Source organism: Bidens hawaiensis, unplaced genomic scaffold (assembly GCF_021521415.1).
Source record: "Bidens hawaiensis isolate Kalapana, Puna unplaced genomic scaffold, B.hawaiensis_p1.1 tig00001299_1, whole genome shotgun sequence".
Classification (NCBI taxonomy): domain Eukaryota; kingdom Viridiplantae; phylum Streptophyta; class Magnoliopsida; order Asterales; family Asteraceae; genus Bidens; species Bidens hawaiensis.
The window spans coordinates 1,908,631-1,927,618 of NW_027491074.1; the positions used below are offsets into that span (position 1 = coordinate 1,908,631).

General features: G+C 35.0%; 1 long non-coding RNA gene across 2 annotated transcripts in view; it reads left to right on the forward strand.

The window, feature by feature from the left end:
• The first annotated feature begins 15,972 nt into the window (after nt 1–15,972).
• LOC143570793 (uncharacterized) overlaps nt 15,973–18,988 on the forward strand; it is a 58,220-nt gene continuing 55,204 nt past the window's right edge. Inside the window, exons 1-2 of one of the 2 annotated variants that reach the window (XR_013141996.1) lie at nt 15,973–16,095; nt 16,691–16,837. This is a non-coding gene — a long non-coding RNA (uncharacterized LOC143570793). Of the gene's footprint in view, nt 16,096–16,638; nt 16,838–18,988 lie in introns of those variants that run through there. The other variant, XR_013141993.1, reaches the window with a different exon arrangement.

Sequence of the window (18,988 nt, forward strand, 5' to 3'; positions counted from 1 at the left end):
TTGATCGTAAAGTAATCATTAGTAAATGTATTGTTTTGAGTTAATGCTGTTTCAAGTTTGGCTTTTAACACAGCACACTCAGAACAATCCACCATTATTGATGCAGATTCATTTATATTACTTTGAGATGTAAGACATACCTCATCAATCTTAGCCATGCAGGCATAAGATGCAGTTTCTTCAGGAGATGATTCTTGTGAAGATGACAAAGATTGATCACTGTTAGTTTCCGAGTCAGAAGAATCACTACCTTCTAATACATTATCGCTACTTGCATCCTATAATTTCTCCACAAGCTCAACGATAGCAACGTTTGCCTGGTTTCCCAATAAACGTTGAGACCAATCAACTCCATCATTTACCAATAAAGCTTGAGTAACTGGAGATTTTTCTTGATCACCAGAGCTAGTAGTGTTACTTTTATCTCCTCCAGATGAAGACTTTGTAGAAGAACGGTCAGAATTGCGTGAGCCAGAAAAATCTTTCTTCGGCTTGTCACACTCTTTGGCAAAATGGCCAAATTCACTGCAATTATAACATTTGACTTTTAATTTATCAAATCCAACCCTTTTATTCAATGTGGGAAGATCTTTTCCCGTTCGTTGCATGAATCTTTTAACCTTTCGAACAATCATGGCCATGTTCCACTTCAAATCCATAAGCTCAAGATCATCTGGGTCGATTTGATCATAGTCCTCATCTGTGAGATCACTCGTAGCAATCTTACTTCCCACCAGTTGTTCATATGAAGTCATGAACGCACATACAAAAGCGAACTGTTGTTCAGCTTCTCGTAAATTAACCTTGGGTAGGCTTGAAGTATGAGCATTTGAGTTTCCAGTTGCACCACTCGCCATGAAACATACATTAGGAGAATTGTTTACGTTAGGACCCTCTTGAGATTGAGCAAAGAATGCATTAATAGTCACTGAGCTTGTCGCATTGTTTGCCGGTAATGCACCACCATAAAGTAACGGATTCTGAGTTGATGACTGCTGATTTTGATTTTCTTTCAAGGTAGATTGACATTTAAGATCAAATTCCCTTTCTTCGATCTTGTTAATGAATTGTACAGCAGTCAGTTCAGGTTTCTGAAAGAAACTGTTCTCTTTAAGCACGAACAAAAAAGTTGAATAATCTGTAGGTAAAGCATTCTTTAAAGTATCAATCTTATCTTGTTCAGTTGGCTCAAGATCAACAGATGACATCTCAACAATCAAATGGCTAAAACGGTTGATCATTTCTTCTACAGTTTCAATTTTCATCAGGATAAAATTTCTGAATTGAAATTTCACCAAAGTCTTCTTGCTTTCGAGAGTATTTCCCAAACTTCTCGTTTTCAAGGTAGTAAACAGTGAAGCACAGACTTTGATCGTACTATATTGATGAAAAATATGTTCCGGTAAAGCCATAGTGAGTGTAGAATATGCTTTCGTTTCACTTTCAAAGTCCTTCAACTCATGTGTCTCATAATCCTTAAAAAGTTTCGGAGTCCAACTTGTATTGTCATTATCGATCAGTGGTGCAGCATAAACATCATCAAGAAAACGAACACTGCTAGGAGGTACGGATCCCAGATGTGCACGGAATCTTGGTTCCCAACGGGCAAAGTCCGATAGTTTCAACAACTTAGGACACTTATTATGACTGCCAATCTCGTTATCCACCGTCAGCATCTGTTGTAATAAGACATTCTGTGATGCTAACGCATAATAAGATGAATTCTGAGCAGCCATGATAAACTTCAGGGATTTAAAATGACAAATTTTCAAAGTTAATTCGTTTACTATTCACACGAATGAACCAGTAACAAATACTTTAACGAATGGGATATTCGTTTAAAATTTTTGCTAACGAATGACAGTTAACGTATGTGGCTTAACGAATCAGGCTTAACGAATAAGGTTGAACGAATGAGGTTTGATCTTCACGAATAAGATTGAACGAATGAGATTGAAATGGAACGAATGAGATTGAAATTAAAGCGAATGAGTGGTTAGGTCTTAGCGAATGAGTGTAAACAGTGTAACGAATCAGTCTTCATCCTAACGAATAAGACTTCATCTTAACGAATAAGTCTTCCACGATTCAAACTTCCAATTTCAACTTCCAACTCGTCCGAATCTTACTGAAACTACTTAAAACTTATATCAAAACAATCCAAAACCACATCCGAACCTATCTAGCCATGTTCTAAGTCACAAACCTTTTTTACTCAGGTTCGATTTAACACTTCAGCTATCTCTGATATTGAACTTCAATTAACTCACAAAATTAATCAATTCATGTTCAAAATTGATCAATTGAATACGATTATGTATCGTAGATCAGATCCAATGGCTCTGATACCACTTGAAGGAACCTGGATACGGATCTAGATCTTGATAACAACGATACACATGTTGATTGATATACGATTAAGCTGGAATACGTTATGGAGATGACAATTTGACAGAGTAACGAGAGAGAATGATCACTGAACTGAAAACTTACATTAATGAATAATTTACAGACTATATATAGGGGATGACCACATTCGTTAACTTAACAGTTAACGAATGTGTCATTCGTTACATTAAACCATACGAATGAACTCTTCATTCGTTAATACATTTAACATATAACGAATAGCCCTCATTCATTATCTCATTCGTTAAACTGGGTTAACGAATGAGCTTACAATTAGACGAATGTGTTACATTCGTTATAGGGTAACGAATGTAACATTACATTAGAGCGAATGACCCACTTAGCCATATTTACATTAAGATCCCTATACTTTAAACTAATTACATTAATGCCTTGATAAAGACTAAGACGTACAAAACGTGTATCAACAGTCTGCCACCACCACCAGCCACCACCACCATCACCGTCCATCACCACCACCACCCACTGTCGACTACCACCACCGTCCACTACCACCCCAACCGTCCGCCACCCACCACAACTGTCCATCACCACCACTCACCATCCACCACCACTGTTCACCGCCTACCACAATCGTCTATCACTAATCGTCCACCACCACCCACTTCCACAGTTCATACACCACCACCAACTATTTTAGAAGTCTACAGACGCTAAATAAATTCTAACTACTGCGATATTTATAATAGGTAATTAATGTCAGCTTATGCAGACGATATCCAACTTATAAAACAAACATTATAATATTTTCAGATTGCAGACCTTCAGGCCACATCTTCAGTTGCAGACATAAAACCAAATGAAATCAGAATGCAGACAGTTTTTGTCTTAAAAAACAAACAGCACCTTAGATTGTGACGTGGTTCAATGCCTAATGTTTAAAACAGAACTTGGCTCAGTTTCATCGTTTCACGTGCAGGACCAAGTTGATCGTTTACGCGTTTAGAAAACATGTATGATCACATAAACTGGGTAAATGTGTCTGTTAATGTTAGTACTCGGTTTTCCGTCTCGGAATTTGGAAAGTATTATTATATTAGATTTTAATGTATAGGGGTATTTTGGTGTTAACTTATGTAGGGCACATTTGTTAAGTCTTACGAATGTGACTCGTTCGCTATTGTAATCCTCATTCGTTAAGCTTGTTAACGACTGAGAAGAACGAATGTGGGCCTTTCGTCTCACCTAATGTATTATGTAACGAATGAGAGTCATTCGTTAAGGGATGTTTAACGAATAACTCCATCTTCTATATATATACCCTGTAATGTAAAGTTAAAGTAATGAAGTTTATTATTATTGAATCCATCGCGTTACTCTGCTGAGATCTCTCTAGACACACACACACTTACACTTCTTTCACGTAATCGTATTAGTAAACGTATCAAATCGATCACTGTCATCACAGAACTAGATCCATAAGAACGATATGGTTCCTCAATTGGTATCACAGCCAATTCGTTCAGATCTATGATTGGTTCGAGTCTAATTATCGTTTCGTATTTAATTGATCAGTTAATTCATTAATCGATAGATTAAACTGTATTCGAGCTCAATCATAACTGTAATTGGTCAATTAAACTATTAATTGAGTTTAACTGAATCTAATATGGCCAAGGATTGGTAACAAATGTCTGTTGTTGAGGTTTAACTTGATTAATTATATTAATTGTGAGTGAATTGAAGTTCGAGTTGATGGTGGGAAAGATGAGTTGAGTTTGAGGTTTGATTTGATCTGGTTTGGATTGGTTTGTGATTTCGGACGAGTGCGGATGTGTTTGGATTGAGTTGGTTTGTGATTTCGGACGAGTGCGGATGTGTTTGGATTGATTTTGAGAGTGGTTTGGTGTTGATTTTTTGTGTGTTTGATTAGGTTTTGTGATAGTTTTGATTTCTGGACGTGATTTGAAGATATGAATGTTCATTCATTATCATGAATGCTCATTCGTGTGACTTCATTCGTTAAACGGTTGTAACCGAATCAAACGGCTGGCATCCACTCATAACTACCTATTTGTTATAAATAACGTCATTCGTTATAATGTTATTCGTGTCCTTATTTGCTTAATAACTCATTCGTCATACTCATTCGCTACCGGAAACTCATTCGATATCTGAGTCATTCGCTTTCAAGAACTTATTCGTGTTCTTTCTTATTCATGTCGCTCATTCGCTTAAATAGTATCATCATTCGTCTTATCTTTTCATTTGTCTAAACAGTGCACTCATTCGTTCAATTAAAGTATTCTTATTCGTATATTATCTCATTCGTCATAAGTCATTCGTATCTATGGTGCCAAATCTCATTCGTTAATATCATTTTCATCTCTTGTCATGTTTGGTCCCTGTTGTTCTAAAGTTTGTCTAAGTCATTCAAAAGAAGGCAAACTATTATGCATTAGCGTCTTAGAATGTGATGCAGTAGATGTTGACGATGGAAAACGAGATCGGTCACATAACAAGTGTCCCAAGTTGTTGAGGTTGACTGACTTTGCTCGTTGGGAACCTTGTTTTCGAGCACATTTGGGTTCTTTACACCCAGAGTGTGTTAGAAACTTGGAGAATGTTTACCTGCCTCCTCAAGTGGGAAGTGTTACAACCGGTTATACTAACAACGAATTTGGTATGTCTAGTGCTGATGACAAGAAAGATCTGGATAATGAGACCAAGGCTTATTCTACCCTCACTCTGGCTTTAGCTAAAAAAATCTTCCATCAATTTAGCCATATCAAACCGTGCGCAACGTTCTTTGCCCAATTAAAGGCAAGAAGTTTGGGAAACACGCTAGAAAGATAAAAGACTATGGTTAAATTTCAATTAAGAAACTTTACCCTACTCAAGAATGAAACTGTTAGTGCACGAAATTGGTGTCCGCAGTTGTTCGAATAGGCTAGGGGTAGTTTAGTCTTTATATTAATGTATAAAGGCTCATTCGCTAAGCATGTTTAGCGAATGAGGCCTCATTCGTTAAGGACTTGATTATTCGTTAATGTAAGAGCTCATTCGTTACTACTGTGTAACGAATGGAGGCTCATTCGTTAAAGTAATGCTCATTCGCTAAGGATGTTTAGCGAATGGGAGGTCATTCGCTATGGGAAGCCTCATTCGTTAGGGATGTTAACGAATGAGAAGGACTGCCTATAAATAGGCCTTCCCTAGTGAATCTGCATAGAGATCTGTGCCATATTTATCTAATGTAACGTTACCATGCCGGATTCTCTCCAGGCTTAATGTATTGATCTCCATTAACGTATTGAATGAACACGACTTAACATATCGATTTGCGACTAGATCTTGGCTCGTAAACGTTCGTATAACGTTTCTACATAAACGATTGAGGAGATGATAAACCGCTTTTGTAATCTGATGGCGGAAATGTCTACGGTTAAGATGGAGACAAGTGAGTTAGACAAGATCGATACAATCAAGAACGCATTGCCTGCTAATTATTCTACATTCTTACTAGTGTTGAAAGAAAATGGCTACTTCAAAATCGAGAACCTGACGACTGAAGAATTCATCAAAAAATTAGAAGAGCGCAAGCATGATATGAAGTGTCAAAACATGTTGAAGGACAACCAAGATCCTACCTTGTATGGTGGGGCTTTACCAGCAAGTGGCAATAATGGTTCTGTTCCTATTAGTGCCTTCTACACACAGAATGATGCTGAAGGTAATCAAGGTGGTAATCAACTCCCTAATGTATGTTTCATGGCCTCAGAATCTTCCATAATTGGTGCTAGTTCGTTAAGTTCACCACCAAATGTGAACATGAAAGAAACAGAACAATAATTTGCTTTAATGTGCGCATTTATGACATCATATGAACAATTAGTGGGAAGTAAGATCACCACTAGTGAAATGACAGACGAAGACTATGACCAAATAGATCCGGATGATTTGGAACTGGTGGATCTCAAGTGGAACATGGCTATGATAGTCCGTAAGGTAAAACAGTTCATGCAACACACCGGGAAAGACCTACCCACGCTGAACAAATGTGTTGGTTTTGATAAACTTAAGGTAAAGTGCTACAATTTCCATGAGTTCGGTCACTTCGCAAAGGAAGATGACAAACCCAAGGAGTAAACTAGTTCCCGAACACCAGACAGAAACTCAGGCAAAAGTTTAAATGTATCTGAGATGAAGACTAAACCTAAGGGGGAGTAGGTGAAGACTAGTAGTTCACAAGCAAACATGGCAGTGGTTGAAACTACTGAGCAGTTTCAAGATGCACAAGGTGATAACTTAAGTGACAAGAGCGAATTGTCTGAGTCATAGCCCTAATCTGACGATCATGCGTTAGACAAACTAAATCTTTTGCTTGCATGGCCAAAATCGAAGATGTTCCAATTCTATAAGGTTGGATGATATTAGTTAATAGCAAATATTAAAATAAAAACTATAATTGTTTAACTATATCTAACATATTAACATTAGGTTTGTAGATTTTTAACAAATCAAATTTGAATTTCCGATGTATTTTTATTATTTAAAATTTTAACGTATTGAACATACAAATAACTAGAATAATAATGTTAACACTAAAATATCTACAGATTTTGAAGTAAAGTAATTATTATCGCTCTACTTATTTTTATGTTTTATAGGTTAATTTTATTTATAACAGAACCCACCCTTAAATATATAATAATATCCAGTTTTATCAAATATATTATATAATTTAAAGTTATATGATAATTAATCTATTTCCTAATATTAGTTCTAATAAATATTGAATTTTTAACGACGATCTATCATACTAATTATGTTAAACTATATCCCGTAAATATTTATTGTTTCCCATGATAAAACCTGGACCTCCCTATAACTAGTGCTCATAGAGGCTTTGCATTTGCGATATCAACCTCGGTAAATAAATGATAACTATTTTAACCGTCACCCAACTGATGCAAATTACATGTATTACCAGCTATAATTTCATGTGTTGGCTATATTGTAATTGAACAGTTGTTACGAATTCCAACAAATATTAGGGAAGATTAGAAAGATATTTTACTCTTGATACATGCGCTTGTTGTGCTACGCTAGGTTGGTTTTGGCTTTAGAGCAGACTCCTTTATTTAAGTGTTTGTTAACATGTTCATTAAGGTTAATTCATATAAAATGATCGTTGTGCTTTTAAAGTATTCGTTTGTCACAACAGTTAATATAAAAGTTAAATATGCAAATATTTTTGGTATATTGGTTTTTAATGATCCCAACTATTACCTTTTGTTCACTGCAGGTCCCAACTAATAAATTGGCTACTGATGGTCCAAACTTTTAAAGTATTTGTTTCTAACGGTCCGCGACTAACAGAATTCTAACGTCGTTAGTTTCAGGTTGCCGGAAAAACGGTTTTGGCCGGAAAACTCAATTTTTTTCTCAAGAACTCAACATTTTCGTCCCAAACATCTTGGTAACTTCGTATTGGACCTTTAGGAACCTTTTTCTAGTAAAAGCCCCAATTATTGAGGTCGCCGAAAACTCTAGAACTATAATCGAAATCAATTGATGGTGCTCAGGTGGTGGTAGTTGGTTAGCGGTGAGTCAATTGGCAGTGGTTGCGGTGTTCAGGTGGCGTTTTCCGGCAACAAATTTGAATTTTCAGGCTAAAAACGTTTTCCCGACGACCTGAAACTAACAGCGTTAGGATTCTGTTAGTCGCGCACCATTATGAACAAATATTTTAAAAGTTGAGACAATCAGTAGCCAATTCATTAATTGGAATCAGTAGTGACCAAAAGGCAACAATTAAGATCATTAAAAACCTATGTACCAAATATTTAACAACTTGCTACAGTTCAATGAAATACCATTCATTCGTTCAATTAGAATGCATTCTTTACTTTTTATGAAGCATAGGCCGCCTCTAAGCATGAGCAAGCTAGACATCCGGCCGGGGTACGGTTTTCTCACTGGCACAAAATTTACATATATTTTCTAAAATATAATAATAATAAGTTATTGGGCCCTTCATATAAAAACTCAAATCCTAAATCTTATTTGGTCCTCTTTTCTAAAAAAACAAATTTACAACCTTATTATTATAATAATAATACTAATAATAATAACAATAAATTAAAAAAAAAAGGAAAAGAAACATGTCGCACGGATCGGGATACCACAGCGGCACATCCTCTAGTCCTACACCAACATAAACCGACCAGCATCCACCGATCATTGCGTTAACGACCAGGCACCGCCGTAGCAGCCACCCACCACCACCATGATATGCTACTGTTTTTTTAGTAATTTTTCTCACTTCCTTTATATCTATAATTTAGCCCTAATTGATAGTTGTTACTTGATTGAATTTGGTGTTTATTGGACCCATAAATTGGGTGTTATGTTTAATGTTGTGTGCTAATTGACTAATATTTATCAATTGTTAATGATTTTGACTTCTTAATTTGATTTAATATTCAAAAATTGGCATCTTAAATGTTATAAGAAAAACTTAGTGAGTTGACGATAATAGCTATAGAGAATGAAATTTAGACTAGAGTGTAACACCCACAAAGTTTAGGTACAAATTTGACAAGTTTATAAAGATAAAGGACAAAAAATAATTACGAGAAAGGTAAGGGAAAAAGGATGATAAAGAAAAGAAAGCATATTATGTTAAGGGAATAAGTAAGGAAACTCCATCCCACATGGAAGGTGGAAAAGAAATAAAAGCACTTTATAAGGAAGGAGTATTTCATGGTAATGTTCTTATAGGGCTAACTACTCTCACTAGTCCTAGCGGAGAGTGCAAAGCACCCGATGCGCATGCGCACGGACTCGGACTCGAACACGGACTTGGGCGTAATATGGCGTTTTGATGGCGCACTTGGCACTTCGCACGCTCGCATCGCTGCGAGCCGCATAAGGGCCGCTTTAGTATTTTTGAACTATGGAAGATCGACCAAGAAGTGACAAGATACTAAAGTTCAAGGACTAAAAATAAAAAAATTTCTGATTTCCAGACCCATCGCGCTACGCGACGGGTGTACAGACTAGATCATCGCGCTATGCAATGTAGTTTCCCATAAGTTTAGGAAAAGGGGCGCCGCGCTACACGATGGTCCAGAAGAAAGGGGGTATCGTGCTACGCGATGATCCGGTTAAGTAACCGGATCAACCACGTGTCAACACGTGGCAAGATCTTGTGAATTGCGGCGTCGCGCTACGCGACGGTCCCCAAAACTTTGCCTATAAAAGGGGGCTACGGGTTTGAAGCATTCTCATTCCAAAAACACCTTTCTTTACAAACACATAATCAAGGATACTCAAAAGAAAGCAATAGAAGAAAACCAAATCTCTGAAGAAAAACGGAATGGTACAATTGACACTTTAATCAAAGGAGATGATGAGATACTCAGACTTGGAAACAGAATCTGGGTACCGAAGATTGATGATTTACGTGAAAGGATTATGAATGAAGCTCATCGATCGAGGTATATGATGCATCCCGGTAGTGATAAAATGTATCAAAATCTTAAACCAAACTACAGGTGGAACGGGATGAAAAAGGATATTACTCTGTTCGTAGCCAAATGTTTAACATGTTGGCAACTTAAGGCTGAGCATCAGAAACCTTTAGGTTTGCTTCAACAACCTGAATTACCTGTTTGGAAATGGGAGATGATAACAATGGATTTTATTACGAAACTCCCTAAGACTACCCGACAACATAATGCTATTTGGGTCATTATTGATAGATTAACTAAGTCTGCTCATTTCATACATATCAATGAATCTTACTCTATGGATAGACTGGCACGAATATACGTAAACAACATAGTATCATTACATGGTGTGCCATTATCTATCATATCTGATCGGGATAGTAGATTTACTTCACATTTTTGGAAAAGTTTCCAACAAGCGTTAGGAACTCAACTGAATCTTAGCACTGCTTATCATCCTCAAACTGATGGGCAGAGTGAGAGAATAATTCAAACGCTTGAAGATATGCTCCGAGCTTGTGTGATTGATCTGGGAGGAAGCTGGGATGATCATCTTCCTTTGATGGAATTCTCGTACAATAATAGTTATCACACGAGTATTCAGGCTGCACCATTTGAAGCATTGTATGGACGGAAATGTAGAACTCCGGTGTGTTGGTCTGAAACTGGAGATAATCAAATGTCTGGACCTGAGATAGTCCAAGAAAAAACAGATAAGATATTACAAATCCGTGAACGACTTAAGACGGCACGAGACCGACAAAAGAATTATGCTGATGTTCGCCGTAAGCCGTTAAAATTTCAAGTAGGCAATAAAGTTTTATTAAAAGTTTCACCCTGGAAAGGTGTTGTACGATTCGGTAAGAAAGGAAAACTAAGTCCGCGTTTTGTTGGACCATTTGAAGTGTTAGAACGAATCGGTACTGTTGCTTATCGCTTACGACTGCCAGAAAAGATGAAAGGAATACATGATGTATTTCATGTTTCTAAGTTACGAAAATGTCTAGCTAACGAAACTTTAGCTATGCCTTTAAAGGATGTTGAAATCAATGAGAATCTAAAATTTGTAGAACAACCTCTACAAGTTGAAGATTTCCAAGTAAAGAGACTTAAACGACGAAAGCTAAAATTAGTCAAGATAAGATGGAACTCCCGAAGAGGACCAAAATTTACTTGGGAGTTAGAATTGGAAATGAGAAAGAAGTATCCACATCTGTTCTAGCAAATCTCGAGGACGAGATTCATTCCAAGGTGGGGAGGATGTAACACCCACAAAGTTTAGGTCCAAATTTGACAAGTTTATAAAGATAAATGACCAAAAATAATTATGAGAAAGGTAAGGGAAAAATGATGATAAAGAAAAGAAAGCATATTATGTTAAGGGAATAAGTAAGGAAACTCCCACATGGAAGGTGGGAAAGAAATAAAAGCACTTTATAAAGAAGGAGTTTTCCATGGTAATGTTCTTATGGGGCTAACCACTCTCACTAGTCCTAGCGGAGGGTGCGAAGCACCCGAAGCGCACGCGCACGGACTCGGACTCGGACACGGACACGGGCGATGGGTGTAATGTGGCGTTTTGATGGCGCACTTCGCACGTTCGCATCGCCGCGAGCCGCATAAGGGCCGCTTTAGTATTTTTGAACTATGGAAGATCGACCAAGAAGTGACAAGATACTAAAGTTCAAGGACTAAAAATAAAAAATTCTGATTTCCAGACCCATCACGCTACGTGACGGGTATACAGACTAGGTCATCGCGCTACGCGATGCAGTTTCCCATGAGTTTAGAAAAAGGGGCGCCGCGCTACGCGATGGTCCAGAAGAAAGGGGGTATCGCGCAACGCGATGACCCGGTTAAGTAACCGGATCAACCACGTGTCAACACGTGGCAAGATCTTGTGAATTGCGGTGTCGCGCTATGCGACGGCCCAAGGAGAAGGGCGTCGCGCTACGCGACGGTCCCCAAAACGTTTCCTATATAAAGAGGCTACGGTTTTGAAGCATTCTCTTTCCAAAAACACCTTTCTTTACACACACATAACCTTGGGGAACGTGCCCGGCCATTGTGAGGTTATGTGGTCCCGATTTCTCGAAAAAATGTGCATGAATTGAAGTTTTGAAGCTCCGTCGAGTGGTTAAGCGAGTTCGCAACAATGTTCTGACGGTTTAACTAGAAGTGCTATTTGTACAAGGCTTAGGCAAATCAAAATACCCGTGTAAGGTAGGGATTCTGCTTAAGTTATTATTTAAAGGCTTAGACTTTAGTCAAGGGTATAGTCTATACCTTGATCAAGTAAGTAAGTGAAATATAAGCTTTCATAAGATAAGATTATTGATGAAATGTTGCTCTTTATTTTTATAAAGATATTACTTATGAAAGAAGAAACTTGATATATACGGTTCTTCATGATGAAGAAACGTAGCATATAAATGTTTTGTAAAATGAAATGAATATCAAGGTAAAGGTTATGCAAATAGACTTAAGGTCTATAGCTAGATTGTAGATCTAGTTATTTATAGAATGTTATTCTCGTACTATAGGTCCGAGATAAAGATCAGACATCTGTTGGTGAAAAATTTTGAAATCAACAAAAGGTGAATACGTCCAAACCTTTTTACAGTGTGAAATGTTTTATGACGTGAATACGTCTATGTACTGTATATTTTGAAAAGATATTTACTCTTTGAAACTATGGATTGTTATCCATATGTAAAAGAGTTATGGAAATATTTGCATGAGAGTTGATTCAAATCCTCTAAAAACGTTTTGATACAAGGTAGTACTAAACACTCAGGCTAAAATACACATGTGTCTGGATCCTTACATATATATACTGTAGTGGGCATACTACAGACATATTGACCATGAGGCAAGTGACTGTCTCTAGGGCGAGTGAAGTCCAATTATGTGGTTTGTGTATGTTTAGTTCCAATGAGACGGGATTGAGACCCACTGAGTCGTTGAACACTATTGGTGTTGTGTCATTACGAATTGTGAAAATGTTTTATTGAGTCAGCGTATTCACCAGCATATAGCTGACGTATTTTGAAACTGTTTTCAGGTAACCAGGAGTAAGGAATAGTAATGGATATGCCGATGGAGATAAAAGAACACTAGGCATAGTTTACAGCTGGTGGCTCAGCTAATTTTGTAATGAAGCATATATATTAAACTTGTTCTTAAACAAATAATTTTGTAAAACGATCAAGGGTGTTTAAATCCCTTTTGTTATGAAATTAATTATTTTAAATTAACATTTTCCGCTGCAAACTTTGATAAATTGACAAAAATGATACTAACTGTGAGTCACACGCCTAGGCACGAAGGCGAGGTGTGACATAGAGTTTTAACTATGAATAGTATATCAAGGAATTTGCTATCAAAAACACAAGACGGGCTTCATGAGTCATCAGTTACCTATCACGATATGTCATTTTAGCAATATGATTTTGTTATGCTCATTTCTATAAACAATCGTCGGCTAAAAACACTTTGTTTAAATAATTCGTTCGGATCTTTCTTTCGGCTCATATAAAATACTTCAATTAAGTGTTACCTAAAATATCATCTTTATGATTAGCATGTAGCCACACAATAAGATTAAATATGATGCTTGTAATTACATAGGGTGAAAGTTATTCTATAAAAGGGGACAAAAATAGAAAGGATGAAAAAGATTTGTAGCAACAACAAAAAATAATAAAAAATTAATAAAAAAATCATAACTCAAATTTTAATACAAAAACCAAAAATATAAAAACACAAAAATGTTTTCACTGTCTTCCTCATTCTAAAAAAAGACACAATATTTAGTGAAAAAGATCATTATGACTTTGTGCTTATCATTGTGTTTTATGTTTATTTTCGTCATTGATTGTGTCTTTTATTTTTGACATTGTGTCTTTTTTTCTTGATATTATATTACTCAACATTATATCATATTTTATTCCCTGTGTTATATTTTGCGAGATATTGTGTCATTTTTTTTGTTTATTATTGTGTTTGTTTATTTTCGGCGTTGTGCCTTTTTGTCGGCATTGTATCTTTTCGCGTTTTTTTTAACGGGAATAACGAGGGAAACATTTTGGTTTTTTTAACTTTTTTCGTTTTTTATTTATGTAACATTCGTTACTTTTCAAACCCGAAAACCCGACCCGTCTCAAATTTTCGGTTTTGTTTATCGAATATATATATATATATATATATATATATATATATATATAATTTCATTTCATGATATTCCTAATGATTCACGGTTATCGATTGTTCATTTTCTATACGCTTTGTTCAACTAACGAAACTCCGGGATCCAAAATTTCTATTTAAACGTTCCTCAAATTAAACGAGTATAATATGAAAATTATCCAAGCGTACAAACTTTTGTTACATTTTTTTTATGCATCTCAAAGTTCAAGGGTTATGATGTAAATATAGTTCAAATTCTATTTTTTAAAGATATCTAAAACTACAGGGGGTGATCATGTAAATATATCTAAATTATGTTAAAATACCCTCAGCCTCCCTGCAATCCCGATTTTCGGGCGGATTTGCCGGCGACTTCAATACTTTTCCGGCGCACATCCAAAACTACAATTTAAATCATTTATAAATCCAATTAACGAATGGTAAATATCTTTGACCGTAACGGAAACACATTAACATCATCAACAACACGTTACAGCCGCAATCAACGTCTAATTAACCCCGTAATCGCCGGCCGAAATAATCGAAACTCAATTAAGGTCATTAAATCGTAATACGCTTCAAAGGATAGTATAAATAGGTCCCCAACAGGCTCCTAAACTCGTCCCAACCTTCAAATCCAACGCATATACTCTCCATAACACATAATCGATGTTCAAGGTTCGAGGTGAGTTTCTCACACCCCATTTTTAACGCTTTTATTTTTGGGGGTAGCATATGTATCCTATTTACTCAATGATTTATCGAGTCATATACAAACTACAATTCATTACATGGACTTGTGTGTTTACTCGATTACTTGCTCAGAATTACTTGCTCAGTGGTGGCCTCAATAAGTATGATCATACGCCCCCTCCCCCCCCCCCCCTTTTGCACTCAGGTCCATTTGTATCGAGTGGAAAAGAGACCTCATATCCGAGTATGTTGGTAGCCCCAACTGGAAAGGACCTTCGTTTGTTCTTTACACTCAGGTCCATTGCATCGAGTGTAAATAACCCTTATATGCTCATTTCACAAGTTTCATGGAATTGTATGATTTTTACGAATTATATCAAACTGTGGAATTCTCACCAGCTATGTTCATAGCTTACTTTATTTTATACATATGTTACAGGTGTAAAGATACGAGGATAAAAGTTAGAAGACACATAGCATGTCTATAGGATATTCAAAGAACAACTTATCATTTATTTATTTATTGTTTCAACTTGTATTATTTTGATAAACTTGTTTTACATAGAAGATTTTAAATGAAATAATGTTATTATGGTCACCTAATAATGTCACGTGTGTTTGAGCAATCTGTAAGTCACACTCGGGCGTTTCCGATTTAGTCGGGATGTTACAATTATACTGAGTTATGATTTTTATTATTTTCTTTTAATTTTTTTAAAAAAGTTTTTTATATAACCCAAATCTTTCTCACTTCTCGTTTTCATCTTCTTTTACATTTTAACTTAGCCCTAATTATATAATATTGCATGATACCTATTGTTTATGCTTTTAACAATTTGTTTAGTTTTTCATGTCATCTAGTTATTGTTTTATTTTGATGTGAAATATGAAATATCAACGGAGAAAAGAAAAAGATATACTTATTTTTTAAGGTATGGGTGAGTCCTAAACTTAATTCTAGATAAAAGAGCCATCACGTGAGCGGACCCACATAGTACACGCGACAACCTAATCTAATATTTTGCTTCGTCATCATTGGTCTTATCTACGTGCTTTCAGATCCACCGTCCATTCATCCATGATTAGCCCCATCCAAGATCAACGGTTATCATTCCAATCAACTTGCTTGATATCTTTCAATAAATATGTGTTGCAGTCGTCTCGGATCACACCCTTTATTTAATTTAATTTAATTTATCGAGTTAACTCACTACTGAGCCATGAGCTTACTCAATAAACTCTGGGATGACACCATCGCCGGATAAAGGCCTCGGAAAGCTCCGAAAACAGTCGAGCTTGAGTTTCCGATCACTGAATTCAGAAAAAGGTACGACATAAAAATTCACAGTTTGGTTTTATATTTTGGCATTGCATGTAAGGAAAACCGAAAAAACGAACTGAGTTGAATTTGTGGACTTTTGTTTTTAATTTGAAGTAATTTACAAGAATTTAATGAATGAATATTTAGTTAATTACATAATAATCCAGTGATCTCTCATAAGTTTTATAAAACGGACTTTCTAGAGACCCTCGGTGTCAATCCTTGCATGAGTTGCTAACGATCTAATAAGTCCAGCATGTATTTGTTGATATTGTGGCATAATTATTAACTAACAAAAGAAGTATTTAAAAGAAAATATACTATTGATCATTTCCTTTCTGTTTTGTTCAAAAATTTCAATCGAAAATAGTAAAACCAAGAAAACCGATCTTTAGTCTTAACTGTATAATAATCAACGAATTATTAACTTACAAAACAAAACAAAAATATATAGACTAAAATTTACTATTTATCATATCCTTTTCTTTACGGTCAAAAATTTCGAGCAAAAGAGATAAAACTAAAACCGAACAGTTTTTAAAAACTCAAAAACCGAAATTTCTGTCGCGTTTAATAAACAATTATTTGTTTTCTGTAACAGAATCTGAAAGTGGCGGGAATACAGCAGCAGATCACCCGGCAACGCGAGTGACTCGAAGTATTATGATCGTAAAACCCGAAAGGAGTTTAAGCGAGACCCCGCCGGAGATACCGGCGGGATCTACAACTCCGGTGTCTCCGTTCGCCTGTAAGTTTTATGCTTTTAATTTTTTTAATTTTATTTTGTCATTTTGAAGAAGTTGTTTTAGATTAATGACAAGTGGCTGAGTTCCAAGAGTGGTGGTGGGTGATCTGGTAGGATCGACAATTATTGAAGCAAGGGTAATTTGGTCATATCAGCTTTTGCAATGGGGACGGTTGTTTGTCTGGTTGTTTGAAAATAAAGTTAAACCTTAAATAATAATAATAATAATAATAATAATAATATTGAAATATCTAATAGGATATTAGATACTAACTTAAAACAAAACAAAATAATTAAATATATTACAAGTTAAATTTTTAATTTAAAACAAAACAAAATAATTAAATTTAAAACAAAACAAATAAATTTAAAAAATAATTAAATTTAAAACAAAACAAAATAAATTTAAAACAAAACAAATAAATTTAAAAAATAATTAAATTTAAAACAAAACAAAATAATTTTGGTATCAGAGCCATGGTGGTTAACTGGTATCATTGGGGAAATTCAACACTTGAAAATAAATTTATGAATATCCTAAAAGATAAAGATACTGTTAAAAACAGTATTGAGGAAGAGTATGCTATCCCTCATAATTTAGATTTATTAAATAAATGGACAATTCCAAAGGTTGATTATAAACTAGTTTATAAACTAGGAACATTTGAAAGAATTGGTTTAAAACAGGTAGTAAAAACTACTGAAGAAACGATTTCTCTTAATAAAAAAAAAGTCTGAAATTTTCGAAATATTTATGAGTAATTTTGGGCTGGTTCCATACTAAACAGGCATGTGAATATGTGTAGTGGTCGAATTATGGTAGCCCGTTTTAGCCGTTTTGATGATTATAAGCGTTTTTAGGGCGTGGCCTGTACTGACCATATACTATTCAATGATGACAGTTAAGTATGGGTAAAACATCCATATGGCCTATTCATATATATTTTAGAAAATCAAGACAATTAAAAATTTTTAAATTTTATAAAATGGATTATTAATAAGAGATCGAAAGATACCCGGTATCTGATCCTGTCCTTATGGTATCAGAGCCATGGTGAATAATTAGTGTCGTTGGGGAATCAACACTTTAAGTTTGTTTATGAATATTATTAAAAATAAAGATACAATTAAAAATAGTATTGAGGAAGAATATGATATTCCTCATAATCTTGATTTATTAAATCAATGGACAATTCCAAAATTAATTATAACCAAATTTATAAATATGGTTATATGGAAAAATTAAGTTTCAAACAAGTAGTTAGAACTACTGAATCAACAATCTCTTTTAATAAAGAGGATATGATAATGAAACTCTTAAATAATAGAGAAATAATAAGATATAAGAATAATGAATATAAATTCATTCATATTGGTTTAGTGCAAATCGCCTTTAAACCATTAACATTAGAAGGTCTTCCAGAAAGTTTTATAGCAGTTCTAAGAGATGGAAGAAATTTAGATTGGAAACAATCCCTAATAGGTATTGTTCAATCTAGTCTGGCACATGGTCCAGTCTATTTTAATGTCTATCCAAATTTACAATTATCTTTAACAGATGTGAATATCACAGATGCTTTAACATTAAATGTTAAAACTAATGGTTATAATTATACTCCAGGTTCAGAAGTTATATGTGTTTGTTATAGAATTTATTACAAGCCATTATATACTTTGAATCCTAGATGCAAAATGGTTGATAAACCATTAAATGAAACAATAGTTATAGAAACTAATTTTGGTAAGTCAAATATTACTACAAGAAGAAAAATTAAATGGGAAGAAATAAATTTTCCTGATAATTGGGTATTAAAAGAAAATACCCCATCTCAATCTTATATTGATAACAATCCTTTAGAAATTTTACAAACAACTGAAGGAAATGTTCAAATACAATTTGAAAAAGTTACACCTAGAATAACTAGGTCTTTATCTTCATCAAATTTTCATATATCTCCTTTAGCATATACTGTTAGAAGTCCTTCTAGAGCTTCAACTTCTCAAATAAGAGAAAAATATCCTGAAAATAATAATAGAGTTAATGAATTAAGAATTAATTCTGATAATATAGTTAGAGGAATTAATAGACCCCAACAAGACCCGGAATTAACCGAGTCAGAAATGGATTTCTCTATATCATGAATAATATAGAAA